The sequence below is a fragment of the Schistocerca nitens genome, chromosome 8, assembly GCF_023898315.1.
Source record: "Schistocerca nitens isolate TAMUIC-IGC-003100 chromosome 8, iqSchNite1.1, whole genome shotgun sequence".
In the NCBI taxonomy this organism is placed as follows: Eukaryota; Metazoa; Arthropoda; class Insecta; order Orthoptera; family Acrididae; genus Schistocerca; species Schistocerca nitens.
This window is the reverse complement of record NC_064621.1, coordinates 24,463,373-24,475,973: the sequence shown is the minus strand read 5'-3', so window position 1 is coordinate 24,475,973 and position 12,601 is coordinate 24,463,373. Positions and strand designations below refer to the sequence as shown.

The following is a 12,601-nucleotide window of genomic DNA, read 5'->3' as shown; positions in this document are numbered from 1 at the left end:
ACTCTCCTGAACGGCTCTGTGCCGAAAATTTCGCTACACATCACCCTTGTCTTGCTTGAGCTTCAGGTAGACGCCGGTTTGCAGCCAGGAAGCGGACAGCAGCAACTTTCAACTAGTTTTGTAGTACTCAAACAACACAGTAAAAACAGCATGCATCTTTTGCAGAACTGGAAAAACTCGACCGTGACAGGATTCGAACCTGCAATCTTCGGATCCGAAGTCCGACGCCTTATCCATTAGGCCACACGGTCACTGGCGCAATACGCTTCCCCAAACACACCTCATTACCGCCATTTGTGCACTTCCCGGAATGAATTTACCATCTTTGACGCAATTCTCCAATTTCAGTACTAAAAATGCGACGCTACTTCTTGCTGTGTCCCATCGCAAGTTACATTCAAGCCCTTATGACGCTCATCAAACAAGAGCGTGCAAATCAGCTTCAATCGCTTAGTGCCATCTCAGTCGGTTGCAGAAGGTACCTCACCCTATGAGATACAATGGCGAGTTGCCGCTATTACCAAAGCGGCGGCGGCGCCGACGACGACGACAGCCGCGAGGGTCTGTATCAGGGGTAGAAAATACATCACAAGAACTAAGTATTTCACGTCGGCATTCTCCGGAGACTCCCAAAAGCAGCAGTTTCTGGTGCCTACTTTAATAGCACCATTCGCACTATTCATTTGCGAGAGCATTTCTTAAATACCGCACCCATTTATAATTTGTTTTATCCTTGACCGCTTTTTTCGAAAGGGCCACGGTGGGAGGGGCTTTTACAAAATTCATTTGCCTCCTGTGAGGATCGAACTCACGACCTCTGGTTTACTAGACCAGCGCTCTGCCACTGAGCTAAGGAGGCGCCTCCTAGCGCGCTTTTCGGGTACTTTGTTCTTATGGACTAGTGAATCGGAGATCTTCAGCTGGAAACGCACCGCATTAGCGACCATTATTTGCATTTAGTTAGCACAGCTGCTGCTTTCCTACACATCTCACACGATATCGATGTACACCTAAAATTCCAAAACAACACATTTATTTCATTTCAGAGTTACTTTCAGCTTCAAATACCATTCCTCTGATATTCATACGAAGCTAGGCATCGTCGTAACCCGTTACGTTCGTTACGCAAGGCTCACGAGAGGGGCGCAGGTTGCATCCGCGTAGACACAAAATTTTGCGCCGCCCAGCGTGGGGCTCGAACCCACGACCCTGAGATTAAGAGTCTCATGCTCTACCGACTGAGCTAGCCGGGCTCCACACAATGCTTTACGAGCCATACAATACTGATGGGACCTGCGACCATCTATGGAAGATCCTTTTGACTACAGCTTATGTCCTGCTGCCACAAATGAGCTACAATCCCATTCAATGAAAAATTGTCTCCGAAAGGCATCAAATCTGCTTCAAATGATACGTGGCTATCAGCACCATTATTCAACACACATGCTCGACTGTGCGCAGACGCCTGTGGCGTAGCTCTTGGGCCCTGAATCAGACGCAGTAGTTCCAACAAAAACTCTCCTGAACGGCTCTGTGCCGAAAATTTCGCTACACATCACCCTTGTCTTGCTTGAGCTTCAGGTAGACGCCGGTTTGCAGCCAGGAAGCGGACAGCAGCAACTTTCAACTAGTTTTGTAGTACTCAAACAACACAGTAAAAACAGCATGCATCTTTTGCAGAACTGGAAAAACTCGACCGTGACAGGATTCGAACCTGCAATCTTCGGATCCGAAGTCCGACGCCTTATCCATTAGGCCACACGGTCACTGGCGCAATACGCTTCCCCAAACACACCTCATTACCGCCATTTGTGCACTTCCCGGAATGAATTTACCATCTTTGACGCAATTCTCCAATTTCAGTACTAAAAATGCGACGCTACTTCTTGCTGTGTCCCATCGCAAGTTACATTCAAGCCCTTATGACGCTCATCAAACAAGAGCGTGCAAATCAGCTTCAATCGCTTAGTGCCATCTCAGTCGGTTGCAGAAGGTACCTCACCCTATGAGATACAATGGCGAGTTGCCGCTATTACCAAAGCGGCGGCGGCGCCGACGACGACGACAGCCGCGAGGGTCTGTATCAGGGGTAGAAAATACATCACAAGAACTAAGTATTTCACGTCGGCATTCTCCGGAGACTCCCAAAAGCAGCAGTTTCTGGTGCCTACTTTAATAGCACCATTCGCACTATTCATTTGCGAGAGCATTTCTTAAATACCGCACCCATTTATAATTTGTTTTATCCTTGACCGCTTGTTTCGAAAGGGCCACGGTGGGAGGGGCTTTTACAAAATTCATTTGCCTCCTGTGAGGATCGAACTCACGACCTCTGGTTTACTAGACCAGCGCTCTGCCACTGAGCTAAGGAGGCGCCTCCTAGCGCGCTTTTCGGGTACTTTGTTCTTATGGACTAGTGAATCGGAGATCTTCAGCTGGAAACGCACCGCATTAGCGACCATTATTTGCATTTAGTTAGCACAGCTGCTGCTTTCCTACACATCTCACACGATATCGATGTACACCTAAAATTCCAAAACAACACATTTATTTCATTTCAGAGTTACTTTCAGCTTCAAATACCATTCCTCTGATATTCATACGAAGCTAGGCATCGTCGTAACCCGTTACGTTCGTTACGCAAGGCTCACGAGAGGGGCGCAGGTTGCATCCGCGTAGACACAAAATTTTGCGCCGCCCAGCGTGGGGCTCGAACCCACGACCCTGAGATTAAGAGTCTCATGCTCTACCGACTTAGCTAGCCGGGCTCCACACAATGCTTTACGAGCCATACAATACTGATGGGACCTGCGACCATCTATGGAAGATCCTTTTGACTACAGCTTATCTCCTGCTGCCACAAATGAGCTACAATCCCATTCAATGAAAAATTGTCTCCGAAAGGCATCAAATCTGCTTCAAATGATACGTGGCTATCAGCACCATTATTCAACACACATGCTCGACTGTGCGCAGACGCCTGTGGCGTAGCTCTTGGGCCCTGAATCAGACGCAGTAGTTCCAACAAAAACTCTCCTGAACGGCTCTGTGCCGAAAATTTCGCTACACATCACCCTTGTCTTGCTTGAGCTTCAGGTAGACGCCGGTTTGCAGCCAGGAAGCGGACAGCAGCAACTTTCAACTAGTTTTGTAGTACTCAAACAACACAGTAAAACAGCATGCATCTTTTGCAGAACTGGAAAAACTCGACCGTGACAGGATTCGAACCTGCAATCTTCGGATCCGAAGTCCGACGCCTTATCCATTAGGCCACACGGTCACTGGCGCAATACGCTTCCCCAAACACACCTCATTACCGCCATTTGTGCACTTCCCGGAATGAATTTACCATCTTTGACGCAATTCTCCAATTTCAGTACTAAAAATGCGACGCTACTTCTTGCTGTGTCCCATCGCAAGTTACATTCAAGCCCTTATGACGCTCATCAAACAAGAGCGTGCAAATCAGCTTCAATCGCTTAGTGCCATCTCAGTCGGTTGCAGAAGGTACCTCACCCTATGAGATACAATGGCGAGTTGCCGCTATTACCAAAGCGGCGGCGGCGCCGACGACGACGACAGCCGCGAGGGTCTGTATCAGGGGTAGAAAATACATCACAAGAACTAAGTATTTCACGTCGGCATTCTCCGGAGACTCCCAAAAGCAGCAGTTTCTGGTGCCTACTTTAATAGCACCATTCGCACTATTCATTTGCGAGAGCATTTCTTAAATACCGCACCCATTTATAATTTGTTTTATCCTTGACCGCTTTTTTCGAAAGGGCCACGGTGGGAGGGGCTTTTACAAAATTCATTTGCCTCCTGTGAGGATCGAACTCACGACCTCTGGTTTACTAGACCAGCGCTCTGCCACTGAGCTAAGGAGGCGCCTCCTAGCGCGCTTTTCGGGTACTTTGTTCTTATGGACTAGTGAATCGGAGATCTTCAGCTGGAAACGCACCGCATTAGCGACCATTATTTGCATTTAGTTAGCACAGCTGCTGCTTTCCTACACATCTCACACGATATCGATGTACACCTAAAATTCCAAAACAACACATTTATTTCATTTCAGAGTTACTTTCAGCTTCAAATACCATTCCTCTGATATTCATACGAAGCTAGGCATCGTCGTAACCCGTTACGTTCGTTACGCAAGGCTCACGAGAGGGGCGCAGGTTGCATCCGCGTAGACACAAAATTTTGCGCCGCCCAGCGTGGGGCTCGAACCCACGACCCTGAGATTAAGAGTCTCATGCTCTACCGACTGAGCTAGCCGGGCTCCACACAATGCTTTACGAGCCATACAATACTGATGGGACCTGCGACCATCTATGGAAGATCCTTTTGACTACAGCTTATCTCCTGCTGCCACAAATGAGCTACAATCCCATTCAATGAAAAATTGTCTCCGAAAGGCATCAAATCTGCTTCAAATGATACGTGGCTATCAGCACCATTATTCAACACACATGCTCGACTGTGCGCAGACGCCTGTGGCGTAGCTCTTGGGCCCTGAATCAGACGCAGTAGTTCCAACAAAAACTCTCCTGAACGGCTCTGTGCCGAAAATTTCGCTACAGATCACCCTTGTCTTGCTTGAGCTTCAGGTAGACGCCGGTTTGCAGCCAGGAAGCGGACAGCAGCAACTTTCAACTAGTTTTGTAGTACTCAAACAACACAGTAAAACAGCATGCATCTTTTGCAGAACTGGAAAAACTCGACCGTGACAGGATTCGAACCTGCAATCTTCGGATCCGAAGTCCGACGCCTTATCCATTAGGCCACACGGTCACTGGCGCAATACGCTTCCCCAAACACACCTCATTACCGCCATTTGTGCACTTCCCGGAATGAATTTACCATCTTTGACGCAATTCTCCAATTTCAGTACTAAAAATGCGACGCTACTTCTTGCTGTGTCCCATCGCAAGTTACATTCAAGCCCTTATGACGCTCATCAAACAAGAGCGTGCAAATCAGCTTCAATCGCTTAGTGCCATCTCAGTCGGTTGCAGAAGGTACCTCACCCTATGAGATACAATGGCGAGTTGCCGCTATTACCAAAGCGGCGGCGGCGCCGACGACGACGACAGCCGCGAGGGTCTGTATCAGGGGTAGAAAATACATCACAAGAACTAAGTATTTCACGTCGGCATTCTCCGGAGACTCCCAAAAGCAGCAGTTTCTGGTGCCTACTTTAATAGCACCATTCGCACTATTCATTTGCGAGAGCATTTCTTAAATACCGCACCCATTTATAATTTGTTTTATCCTTGACCGCTTTTTTCGAAAGGGCCACGGTGGGAGGGGCTTTTACAAAATTCATTTGCCTCCTGTGAGGATCGAACTCACGACCTCTGGTTTACTAGACCAGCGCTCTGCCACTGAGCTAAGGAGGCGCCTCCTAGCGCGCTTTTCGGGTACTTTGTTCTTATGGACTAGTGAATCGGAGATCTTCAGCTGGAAACGCACCGCATTAGCGACCATTATTTGCATTTAGTTAGCACAGCTGCTGCTTTCCTACACATCTCACACGATATCGATGTACACCTAAAATTCCAAAACAACACATTTATTTCATTTCAGAGTTACTTTCAGCTTCAAATACCATTCCTCTGATATTCATACGAAGCTAGGCATCGTCGTAACCCGTTACGTTCGTTACGCAAGGCTCACGAGAGGGGCGCAGGTTGCATCCGCGTAGACACAAAATTTTGCGCCGCCCAGCGTGGGGCTCGAACCCACGACCCTGAGATTAAGAGTCTCATGCTCTACCGACTTAGCTAGCCGGGCTCCACACAATGCTTTACGAGCCATACAATACTGATGGGACCTGCGACCATCTATGGAAGATCCTTTTGACTACAGCTTATCTCCTGCTGCCACAAATGAGCTACAATCCCATTCAATGAAAAATTGTCTCCGAAAGGCATCAAATCTGCTTCAAATGATACGTGGCTATCAGCACCATTATTCAACACACATGCTCGACTGTGCGCAGACGCCTGTGGCGTAGCTCTTGGGCCCTGAATCAGACGCAGTAGTTCCAACAAAAACTCTCCTGAACGGCTCTGTGCCGAAAATTTCGCTACACATCACCCTTGTCTTGCTTGAGCTTCAGGTAGACGCCGGTTTGCAGCCAGGAAGCGGACAGCAGCAACTTTCAACTAGTTTTGTAGTACTCAAACAACACAGTAAAACAGCATGCATCTTTTGCAGAACTGGAAAAACTCGACCGTGACAGGATTCGAACCTGCAATCTTCGGATCCGAAGTCCGACGCCTTATCCATTAGGCCACACGGTCACTGGCGCAATACGCTTCCCCAAACACACCTCATTACCGCCATTTGTGCACTTCCCGGAATGAATTTACCATCTTTGACGCAATTCTCCAATTTCAGTACTAAAAATGCGACGCTACTTCTTGCTGTGTCCCATCGCAAGTTACATTCAAGCCCTTATGACGCTCATCAAACAAGAGCGTGCAAATCAGCTTCAATCGCTTAGTGCCATCTCAGTCGGTTGCAGAAGGTACCTCACCCTATGAGATACAATGGCGAGTTGCCGCTATTACCAAAGCGGCGGCGGCGCCGACGACGACGACAGCCGCGAGGGTCTGTATCAGGGGTAGAAAATACATCACAAGAACTAAGTATTTCACGTCGGCATTCTCCGGAGACTCCCAAAAGCAGCAGTTTCTGGTGCCTACTTTAATAGCACCATTCGCACTATTCATTTGCGAGAGCATTTCTTAAATACCGCACCCATTTATAATTTGTTTTATCCTTGACCGCTTTTTTCGAAAGGGCCACGGTGGGAGGGGCTTTTACAAAATTCATTTGCCTCCTGTGAGGATCGAACTCACGACCTCTGGTTTACTAGACCAGCGCTCTGCCACTGAGCTAAGGAGGCGCCTCCTAGCGCGCTTTTCGGGTACTTTGTTCTTATGGACTAGTGAATCGGAGATCTTCAGCTGGAAACGCACCGCATTAGCGACCATTATTTGCATTTAGTTAGCACAGCTGCTGCTTTCCTACACATCTCACACGATATCGATGTACACCTAAAATTCCAAAACAACACATTTATTTCATTTCAGAGTTACTTTCAGCTTCAAATACCATTCCTCTGATATTCATACGAAGCTAGGCATCGTCGTAACCCGTTACGTTCGTTACGCAAGGCTCACGAGAGGGGCGCAGGTTGCATCCGCGTAGACACAAAATTTTGCGCCGCCCAGCGTGGGGCTCGAACCCACGACCCTGAGATTAAGAGTCTCATGCTCTACCGACTGAGCTAGCCGGGCTCCACACAATGCTTTACGAGCCATACAATACTGATGGGACCTGCGACCATCTATGGAAGATCCTTTTGACTACAGCTTATCTCCTGCTGCCACAAATGAGCTACAATCCCATTCAATGAAAAATTGTCTCCGAAAGGCATCAAATCTGCTTCAAATGATACGTGGCTATCAGCACCATTATTCAACACACATGCTCGACTGTGCGCAGACGCCTGTGGCGTAGCTCTTGGGCCCTGAATCAGACGCAGTAGTTCCAACAAAAACTCTCCTGAACGGCTCTGTGCCGAAAATTTCGCTACAGATCACCCTTGTCTTGCTTGAGCTTCAGGTAGACGCCGGTTTGCAGCCAGGAAGCGGACAGCAGCAACTTTCAACTAGTTTTGTAGTACTCAAACAACACAGTAAAACAGCATGCATCTTTTGCAGAACTGGAAAAACTCGACCGTGACAGGATTCGAACCTGCAATCTTCGGATCCGAAGTCCGACGCCTTATCCATTAGGCCACACGGTCACTGGCGCAATACGCTTCCCCAAACACACCTCATTACCGCCATTTGTGCACTTCCCGGAATGAATTTACCATCTTTGACGCAATTCTCCAATTTCAGTACTAAAAATGCGACGCTACTTCTTGCTGTGTCCCATCGCAAGTTACATTCAAGCCCTTATGACGCTCATCAAACAAGAGCGTGCAAATCAGCTTCAATCGCTTAGTGCCATCTCAGTCGGTTGCAGAAGGTACCTCACCCTATGAGATACAATGGCGAGTTGCCGCTATTACCAAAGCGGCGGCGGCGCCGACGACGACGACAGCCGCGAGGGTCTCTATCAGGGGTAGAAAATACATCACAAGAACTAAGTATTTCACGACGGCATTCTCCGGAGACTCCCAAAAGCAGCAGTTTCTGGTGCCTACTTTAATAGCACCATTCGCACTATTCATTTGCGAGAGCATTTCTTAAATACCGCACCCATTTATAATTTGTTTTATCCTTGACCGCTTTTTTCGAAAGGGCCACGGTGGGAGGGGCTTTTACAAAATTCATTTGCCTCCTGTGAGGATCGAACTCACGACCTCTGGTTTACTAGACCAGCGCTCTGCCACTGAGCTAAGGAGGCGCCTCCTAGCGCGCTTTTCGGGTACTTTGTTCTTATGGACTAGTGAATCGGAGATCTTCAGCTGGAAACGCACCGCATTAGCGACCATTATTTGCATTTAGTTAGCACAGCTGCTGCTTTCCTACACATCTCACACGATATCGATGTACACCTAAAATTCCAAAACAACACATTTATTTCATTTCAGAGTTACTTTCAGCTTCAAATACCATTCCTCTGATATTCATACGAAGCTAGGCATCGTCGTAACCCGTTACGTTCGTTACGCAAGGCTCACGAGAGGGGCGCAGGTTGCATCCGCGTAGACACAAAATTTTGCGCCGCCCAGCGTGGGGCTCGAACCCACGACCCTGAGATTAAGAGTCTCATGCTCTACCGACTTAGCTAGCCGGGCTCCACACAATGCTTTACGAGCCATACAATACTGATGGGACCTGCGACCATCTATGGAAGATCCTTTTGACTACAGCTTATCTCCTGCTGCCACAAATGAGCTACAATCCCATTCAATGAAAAATTGTCTCCGAAAGGCATCAAATCTGCTTCAAATGATACGTGGCTATCAGCACCATTATTCAACACACATGCTCGACTGTGCGCAGACGCCTGTGGCGTAGCTCTTGGGCCCTGAATCAGACGCAGTAGTTCCAACAAAAACTCTCCTGAACGGCTCTGTGCCGAAAATTTCGCTACAGATCACCCTTGTCTTGCTTGAGCTTCAGGTAGACGCCGGTTTGCAGCCAGGAAGCGGACAGCAGCAACTTTCAACTAGTTTTGTAGTACTCAAACAACACAGTAAAACAGCATGCATCTTTTGCAGAACTGGAAAAACTCGACCGTGACAGGATTCGAACCTGCAATCTTCGGATCCGAAGTCCGACGCCTTATCCATTAGGCCACACGGTCACTGGCGCAATACGCTTCCCCAAACACACCTCATTACCGCCATTTGTGCACTTCCCGGAATGAATTTACCATCTTTGACGCAATTCTCCAATTTCAGTACTAAAAATGCGACGCTACTTCTTGCTGTGTCCCATCGCAAGTTACATTCAAGCCCTTATGACGCTCATCAAACAAGAGCGTGCAAATCAGCTTCAATCGCTTAGTGCCATCTCAGTCGGTTGCAGAAGGTACCTCACCCTATGAGATACAATGGCGAGTTGCCGCTATTACCAAAGCGGCGGCGGCGCCGACGACGACGACAGCCGCGAGGGTCTGTATCAGGGGTAGAAAATACATCACAAGAACTAAGTATTTCACGTCGGCATTCTCCGGAGACTCCCAAAAGCAGCAGTTTCTGGTGCCTACTTTAATAGCACCATTCGCACTATTCATTTGCGAGAGCATTTCTTAAATACCGCACCCATTTATAATTTGTTTTATCCTTGACCGCTTTTTTCGAAAGGGCCACGGTGGGAGGGGCTTTTACAAAATTCATTTGCCTCCTGTGAGGATCGAACTCACGACCTCTGGTTTACTAGACCAGCGCTCTGCCACTGAGCTAAGGAGGCGCCTCCTAGCGCGCTTTTCGGGTACTTTGTTCTTATGGACTAGTGAATCGGAGATCTTCAGCTGGAAACGCACCGCATTAGCGACCATTATTTGCATTTAGTTAGCACAGCTGCTGCTTTCCTACACATCTCACACGATATCGATGTACACCTAAAATTCCAAAACAACACATTTATTTCATTTCAGAGTTACTTTCAGCTTCAAATACCATTCCTCTGATATTCATACGAAGCTAGGCATCGTCGTAACCCGTTACGTTCGTTACGCAAGGCTCACGAGAGGGGCGCAGGTTGCATCCGCGTAGACACAAAATTTTGCGCCGCCCAGCGTGGGGCTCGAACCCACGACCCTGAGATTAAGAGTCTCATGCTCTACCGACTTAGCTAGCCGGGCTCCACACAATGCTTTACGAGCCATACAATACTGATGGGACCTGCGACCATCTATGGAAGATCCTTTTGACTACAGCTTATCTCCTGCTGCCACAAATGAGCTACAATCCCATTCAATGAAAAATTGTCTCCGAAAGGCATCAAATCTGCTTCAAATGATACGTGGCTATCAGCACCATTATTCAACACACATGCTCGACTGTGCGCAGACGCCTGTGGCGTAGCTCTTGGGCCCTGAATCAGACGCAGTAGTTCCAACAAAAACTCTCCTGAACGGCTCTGTGCCGAAAATTTCGCTACACATCACCCTTGTCTTGCTTGAGCTTCAGGTAGACGCCGGTTTGCAGCCAGGAAGCGGACAGCAGCAACTTTCAACTAGTTTTGTAGTACTCAAACAACACAGTAAAACAGCATGCATCTTTTGCAGAACTGGAAAAACTCGACCGTGACAGGATTCGAACCTGCAATCTTCGGATCCGAAGTCCGACGCCTTATCCATTAGGCCACACGGTCACTGGCGCAATACGCTTCCCCAAACACACCTCATTACCGCCATTTGTGCACTTCCCGGAATGAATTTACCATCTTTGACGCAATTCTCCAATTTCAGTACTAAAAATGCGACGCTACTTCTTGCTGTGTCCCATCGCAAGTTACATTCAAGCCCTTATGACGCTCATCAAACAAGAGCGTGCAAATCAGCTTCAATCGCTTAGTGCCATCTCAGTCGGTTGCAGAAGGTACCTCACCCTATGAGATACAATGGCGAGTTGCCGCTATTACCAAAGCGGCGGCGGCGCCGACGACGACGACAGCCGCGAGGGTCTCTATCAGGGGTAGAAAATACATCACAAGAACTAAGTATTTCACGACGGCATTCTCCGGAGACTCCCAAAAGCAGCAGTTTCTGGTGCCTACTTTAATAGCACCATTCGCACTATTCATTTGCGAGAACATTTCTTAAATACCGCACCCATTTATAATTTGTTTTATCCTTGACCGCTTTTTTCGAAAGGGCCACGGTGGGAGGGGCTTTTACAAAATTCATTTGCCTCCTGTGAGGATCGAACTCACGACCTCTGGTTTACTAGACCAGCGCTCTGCCACTGAGCTAAGGAGGCGCCTCCTAGCGCGCTTTTCGGGTACTTTGTTCTTATGGACTAGTGAATCGGAGATCTTCAGCTGGAAACGCACCGCATTAGCGACCATTATTTGCATTTAGTTAGCACAGCTGCTGCTTTCCTACACATCTCACACGATATCGATGTACACCTAAAATTCCAAAACAACACATTTATTTCATTTCAGAGTTACTTTCAGCTTCAAATACCATTCCTCTGATATTCATACGAAGCTAGGCATCGTCGTAACCCGTTACGTTCGTTACGCAAGGCTCACGAGAGGGGCGCAGGTTGCATCCGCGTAGACACAAAATTTTGCGCCGCCCAGCGTGGGGCTCGAACCCACGACCCTGAGATTAAGAGTCTCATGCTCTACCGACTTAGCTAGCCGGGCTCCACACAATGCTTTACGAGCCATACAATACTGATGGGACCTGCGACCATCTATGGAAGATCCTTTTGACTACAGCTTATCTCCTGCTGCCACAAATGAGCTACAATCCCATTCAATGAAAAATTGTCTCCGAAAGGCATCAAATCTGCTTCAAATGATACGTGGCTATCAGCACCATTATTCAACACACATGCTCGACTGTGCGCAGACGCCTGTGGCGTAGCTCTTGGGCCCTGAATCAGACGCAGTAGTTCCAACAAAAACTCTCCTGAACGGCTCTGTGCCGAAAATTTCGCTACAGATCACCCTTGTCTTGCTTGAGCTTCAGGTAGACGCCGGTTTGCAGCCAGGAAGCGGACAGCAGCAACTTTCAACTAGTTTTGTAGTACTCAAACAACACAGTAAAACAGCATGCATCTTTTGCAGAACTGGAAAAACTCGACCGTGACAGGATTCGAACCTGCAATCTTCGGATCCGAAGTCCGACGCCTTATCCATTAGGCCACACGGTCACTGGCGCAATACGCTTCCCCAAACACACCTCATTACCGCCATTTGTGCACTTCCCGGAATGAATTTACCATCTTTGACGCAATTCTCCAATTTCAGTACTAAAAATGCGACGCTACTTCTTGCTGTGTCCCATCGCAAGTTACATTCAAGCCCTTATGACGCTCATCAAACAAGAGCGTGCAAATCAGCTTCAATCGCTTAGTGCCATCTCAGTCGGTTGCAGAAGGTACCTCACC

General features: G+C 48.0%; 25 non-coding genes across 25 annotated transcripts; all 25 read right to left on the bottom strand.

Annotated features, from left to right (window-relative positions):
* Positions 1 to 178: 178 nt before the first annotated feature.
* On the bottom strand, positions 179 to 251 carry Trnar-ucg (transfer RNA arginine (anticodon UCG)). The gene has a single exon. It is a non-coding gene; the product is annotated as a tRNA-Arg (tRNA).
* Positions 252 to 787: 536 nt separating this feature from the next.
* Trnat-agu (transfer RNA threonine (anticodon AGU)) lies at positions 788 to 859 on the bottom strand. The gene has a single exon. It is a non-coding gene; the product is annotated as a tRNA-Thr (tRNA).
* A 321-nt stretch (positions 860 to 1,180) lies between these two features.
* On the bottom strand, positions 1,181 to 1,253 carry Trnak-cuu (transfer RNA lysine (anticodon CUU)). Its single transcript has one exon. It is a non-coding gene; the product is annotated as a tRNA-Lys (tRNA).
* Positions 1,254 to 1,693: 440 nt separating this feature from the next.
* On the bottom strand, positions 1,694 to 1,766 carry Trnar-ucg (transfer RNA arginine (anticodon UCG)). Its single transcript has one exon. It is a non-coding gene; the product is annotated as a tRNA-Arg (tRNA).
* A 536-nt stretch (positions 1,767 to 2,302) lies between these two features.
* Positions 2,303 to 2,374, bottom strand: Trnat-agu (transfer RNA threonine (anticodon AGU)). The gene has a single exon. It is a non-coding gene; the product is annotated as a tRNA-Thr (tRNA).
* A 321-nt stretch (positions 2,375 to 2,695) lies between these two features.
* Positions 2,696 to 2,768, bottom strand: Trnak-cuu (transfer RNA lysine (anticodon CUU)). Its single transcript has one exon. It is a non-coding gene; the product is annotated as a tRNA-Lys (tRNA).
* A 439-nt stretch (positions 2,769 to 3,207) lies between these two features.
* On the bottom strand, positions 3,208 to 3,280 carry Trnar-ucg (transfer RNA arginine (anticodon UCG)). Its single transcript has one exon. It is a non-coding gene; the product is annotated as a tRNA-Arg (tRNA).
* Positions 3,281 to 3,816: 536 nt separating this feature from the next.
* Trnat-agu (transfer RNA threonine (anticodon AGU)) lies at positions 3,817 to 3,888 on the bottom strand. The gene has a single exon. It is a non-coding gene; the product is annotated as a tRNA-Thr (tRNA).
* A 321-nt stretch (positions 3,889 to 4,209) lies between these two features.
* Positions 4,210 to 4,282, bottom strand: Trnak-cuu (transfer RNA lysine (anticodon CUU)). Its single transcript has one exon. It is a non-coding gene; the product is annotated as a tRNA-Lys (tRNA).
* A 439-nt stretch (positions 4,283 to 4,721) lies between these two features.
* Positions 4,722 to 4,794, bottom strand: Trnar-ucg (transfer RNA arginine (anticodon UCG)). Its single transcript has one exon. It is a non-coding gene; the product is annotated as a tRNA-Arg (tRNA).
* Positions 4,795 to 5,330: 536 nt separating this feature from the next.
* Trnat-agu (transfer RNA threonine (anticodon AGU)) lies at positions 5,331 to 5,402 on the bottom strand. The gene has a single exon. It is a non-coding gene; the product is annotated as a tRNA-Thr (tRNA).
* A 321-nt stretch (positions 5,403 to 5,723) lies between these two features.
* Positions 5,724 to 5,796, bottom strand: Trnak-cuu (transfer RNA lysine (anticodon CUU)). Its single transcript has one exon. It is a non-coding gene; the product is annotated as a tRNA-Lys (tRNA).
* Positions 5,797 to 6,235: 439 nt separating this feature from the next.
* On the bottom strand, positions 6,236 to 6,308 carry Trnar-ucg (transfer RNA arginine (anticodon UCG)). The gene has a single exon. It is a non-coding gene; the product is annotated as a tRNA-Arg (tRNA).
* A 536-nt stretch (positions 6,309 to 6,844) lies between these two features.
* Trnat-agu (transfer RNA threonine (anticodon AGU)) lies at positions 6,845 to 6,916 on the bottom strand. The gene has a single exon. It is a non-coding gene; the product is annotated as a tRNA-Thr (tRNA).
* Positions 6,917 to 7,237: 321 nt separating this feature from the next.
* Positions 7,238 to 7,310, bottom strand: Trnak-cuu (transfer RNA lysine (anticodon CUU)). The gene has a single exon. It is a non-coding gene; the product is annotated as a tRNA-Lys (tRNA).
* A 439-nt stretch (positions 7,311 to 7,749) lies between these two features.
* Positions 7,750 to 7,822, bottom strand: Trnar-ucg (transfer RNA arginine (anticodon UCG)). Its single transcript has one exon. It is a non-coding gene; the product is annotated as a tRNA-Arg (tRNA).
* Positions 7,823 to 8,358: 536 nt separating this feature from the next.
* Positions 8,359 to 8,430, bottom strand: Trnat-agu (transfer RNA threonine (anticodon AGU)). The gene has a single exon. It is a non-coding gene; the product is annotated as a tRNA-Thr (tRNA).
* A 321-nt stretch (positions 8,431 to 8,751) lies between these two features.
* On the bottom strand, positions 8,752 to 8,824 carry Trnak-cuu (transfer RNA lysine (anticodon CUU)). The gene has a single exon. It is a non-coding gene; the product is annotated as a tRNA-Lys (tRNA).
* Positions 8,825 to 9,263: 439 nt separating this feature from the next.
* Positions 9,264 to 9,336, bottom strand: Trnar-ucg (transfer RNA arginine (anticodon UCG)). The gene has a single exon. It is a non-coding gene; the product is annotated as a tRNA-Arg (tRNA).
* Positions 9,337 to 9,872: 536 nt separating this feature from the next.
* Trnat-agu (transfer RNA threonine (anticodon AGU)) lies at positions 9,873 to 9,944 on the bottom strand. Its single transcript has one exon. It is a non-coding gene; the product is annotated as a tRNA-Thr (tRNA).
* Positions 9,945 to 10,265: 321 nt separating this feature from the next.
* On the bottom strand, positions 10,266 to 10,338 carry Trnak-cuu (transfer RNA lysine (anticodon CUU)). The gene has a single exon. It is a non-coding gene; the product is annotated as a tRNA-Lys (tRNA).
* A 439-nt stretch (positions 10,339 to 10,777) lies between these two features.
* Positions 10,778 to 10,850, bottom strand: Trnar-ucg (transfer RNA arginine (anticodon UCG)). Its single transcript has one exon. It is a non-coding gene; the product is annotated as a tRNA-Arg (tRNA).
* Positions 10,851 to 11,386: 536 nt separating this feature from the next.
* Positions 11,387 to 11,458, bottom strand: Trnat-agu (transfer RNA threonine (anticodon AGU)). Its single transcript has one exon. It is a non-coding gene; the product is annotated as a tRNA-Thr (tRNA).
* A 321-nt stretch (positions 11,459 to 11,779) lies between these two features.
* Positions 11,780 to 11,852, bottom strand: Trnak-cuu (transfer RNA lysine (anticodon CUU)). The gene has a single exon. It is a non-coding gene; the product is annotated as a tRNA-Lys (tRNA).
* Positions 11,853 to 12,291: 439 nt separating this feature from the next.
* Trnar-ucg (transfer RNA arginine (anticodon UCG)) lies at positions 12,292 to 12,364 on the bottom strand. The gene has a single exon. It is a non-coding gene; the product is annotated as a tRNA-Arg (tRNA).
* Between the last annotated feature and the right edge of the window lie 237 nt (positions 12,365 to 12,601).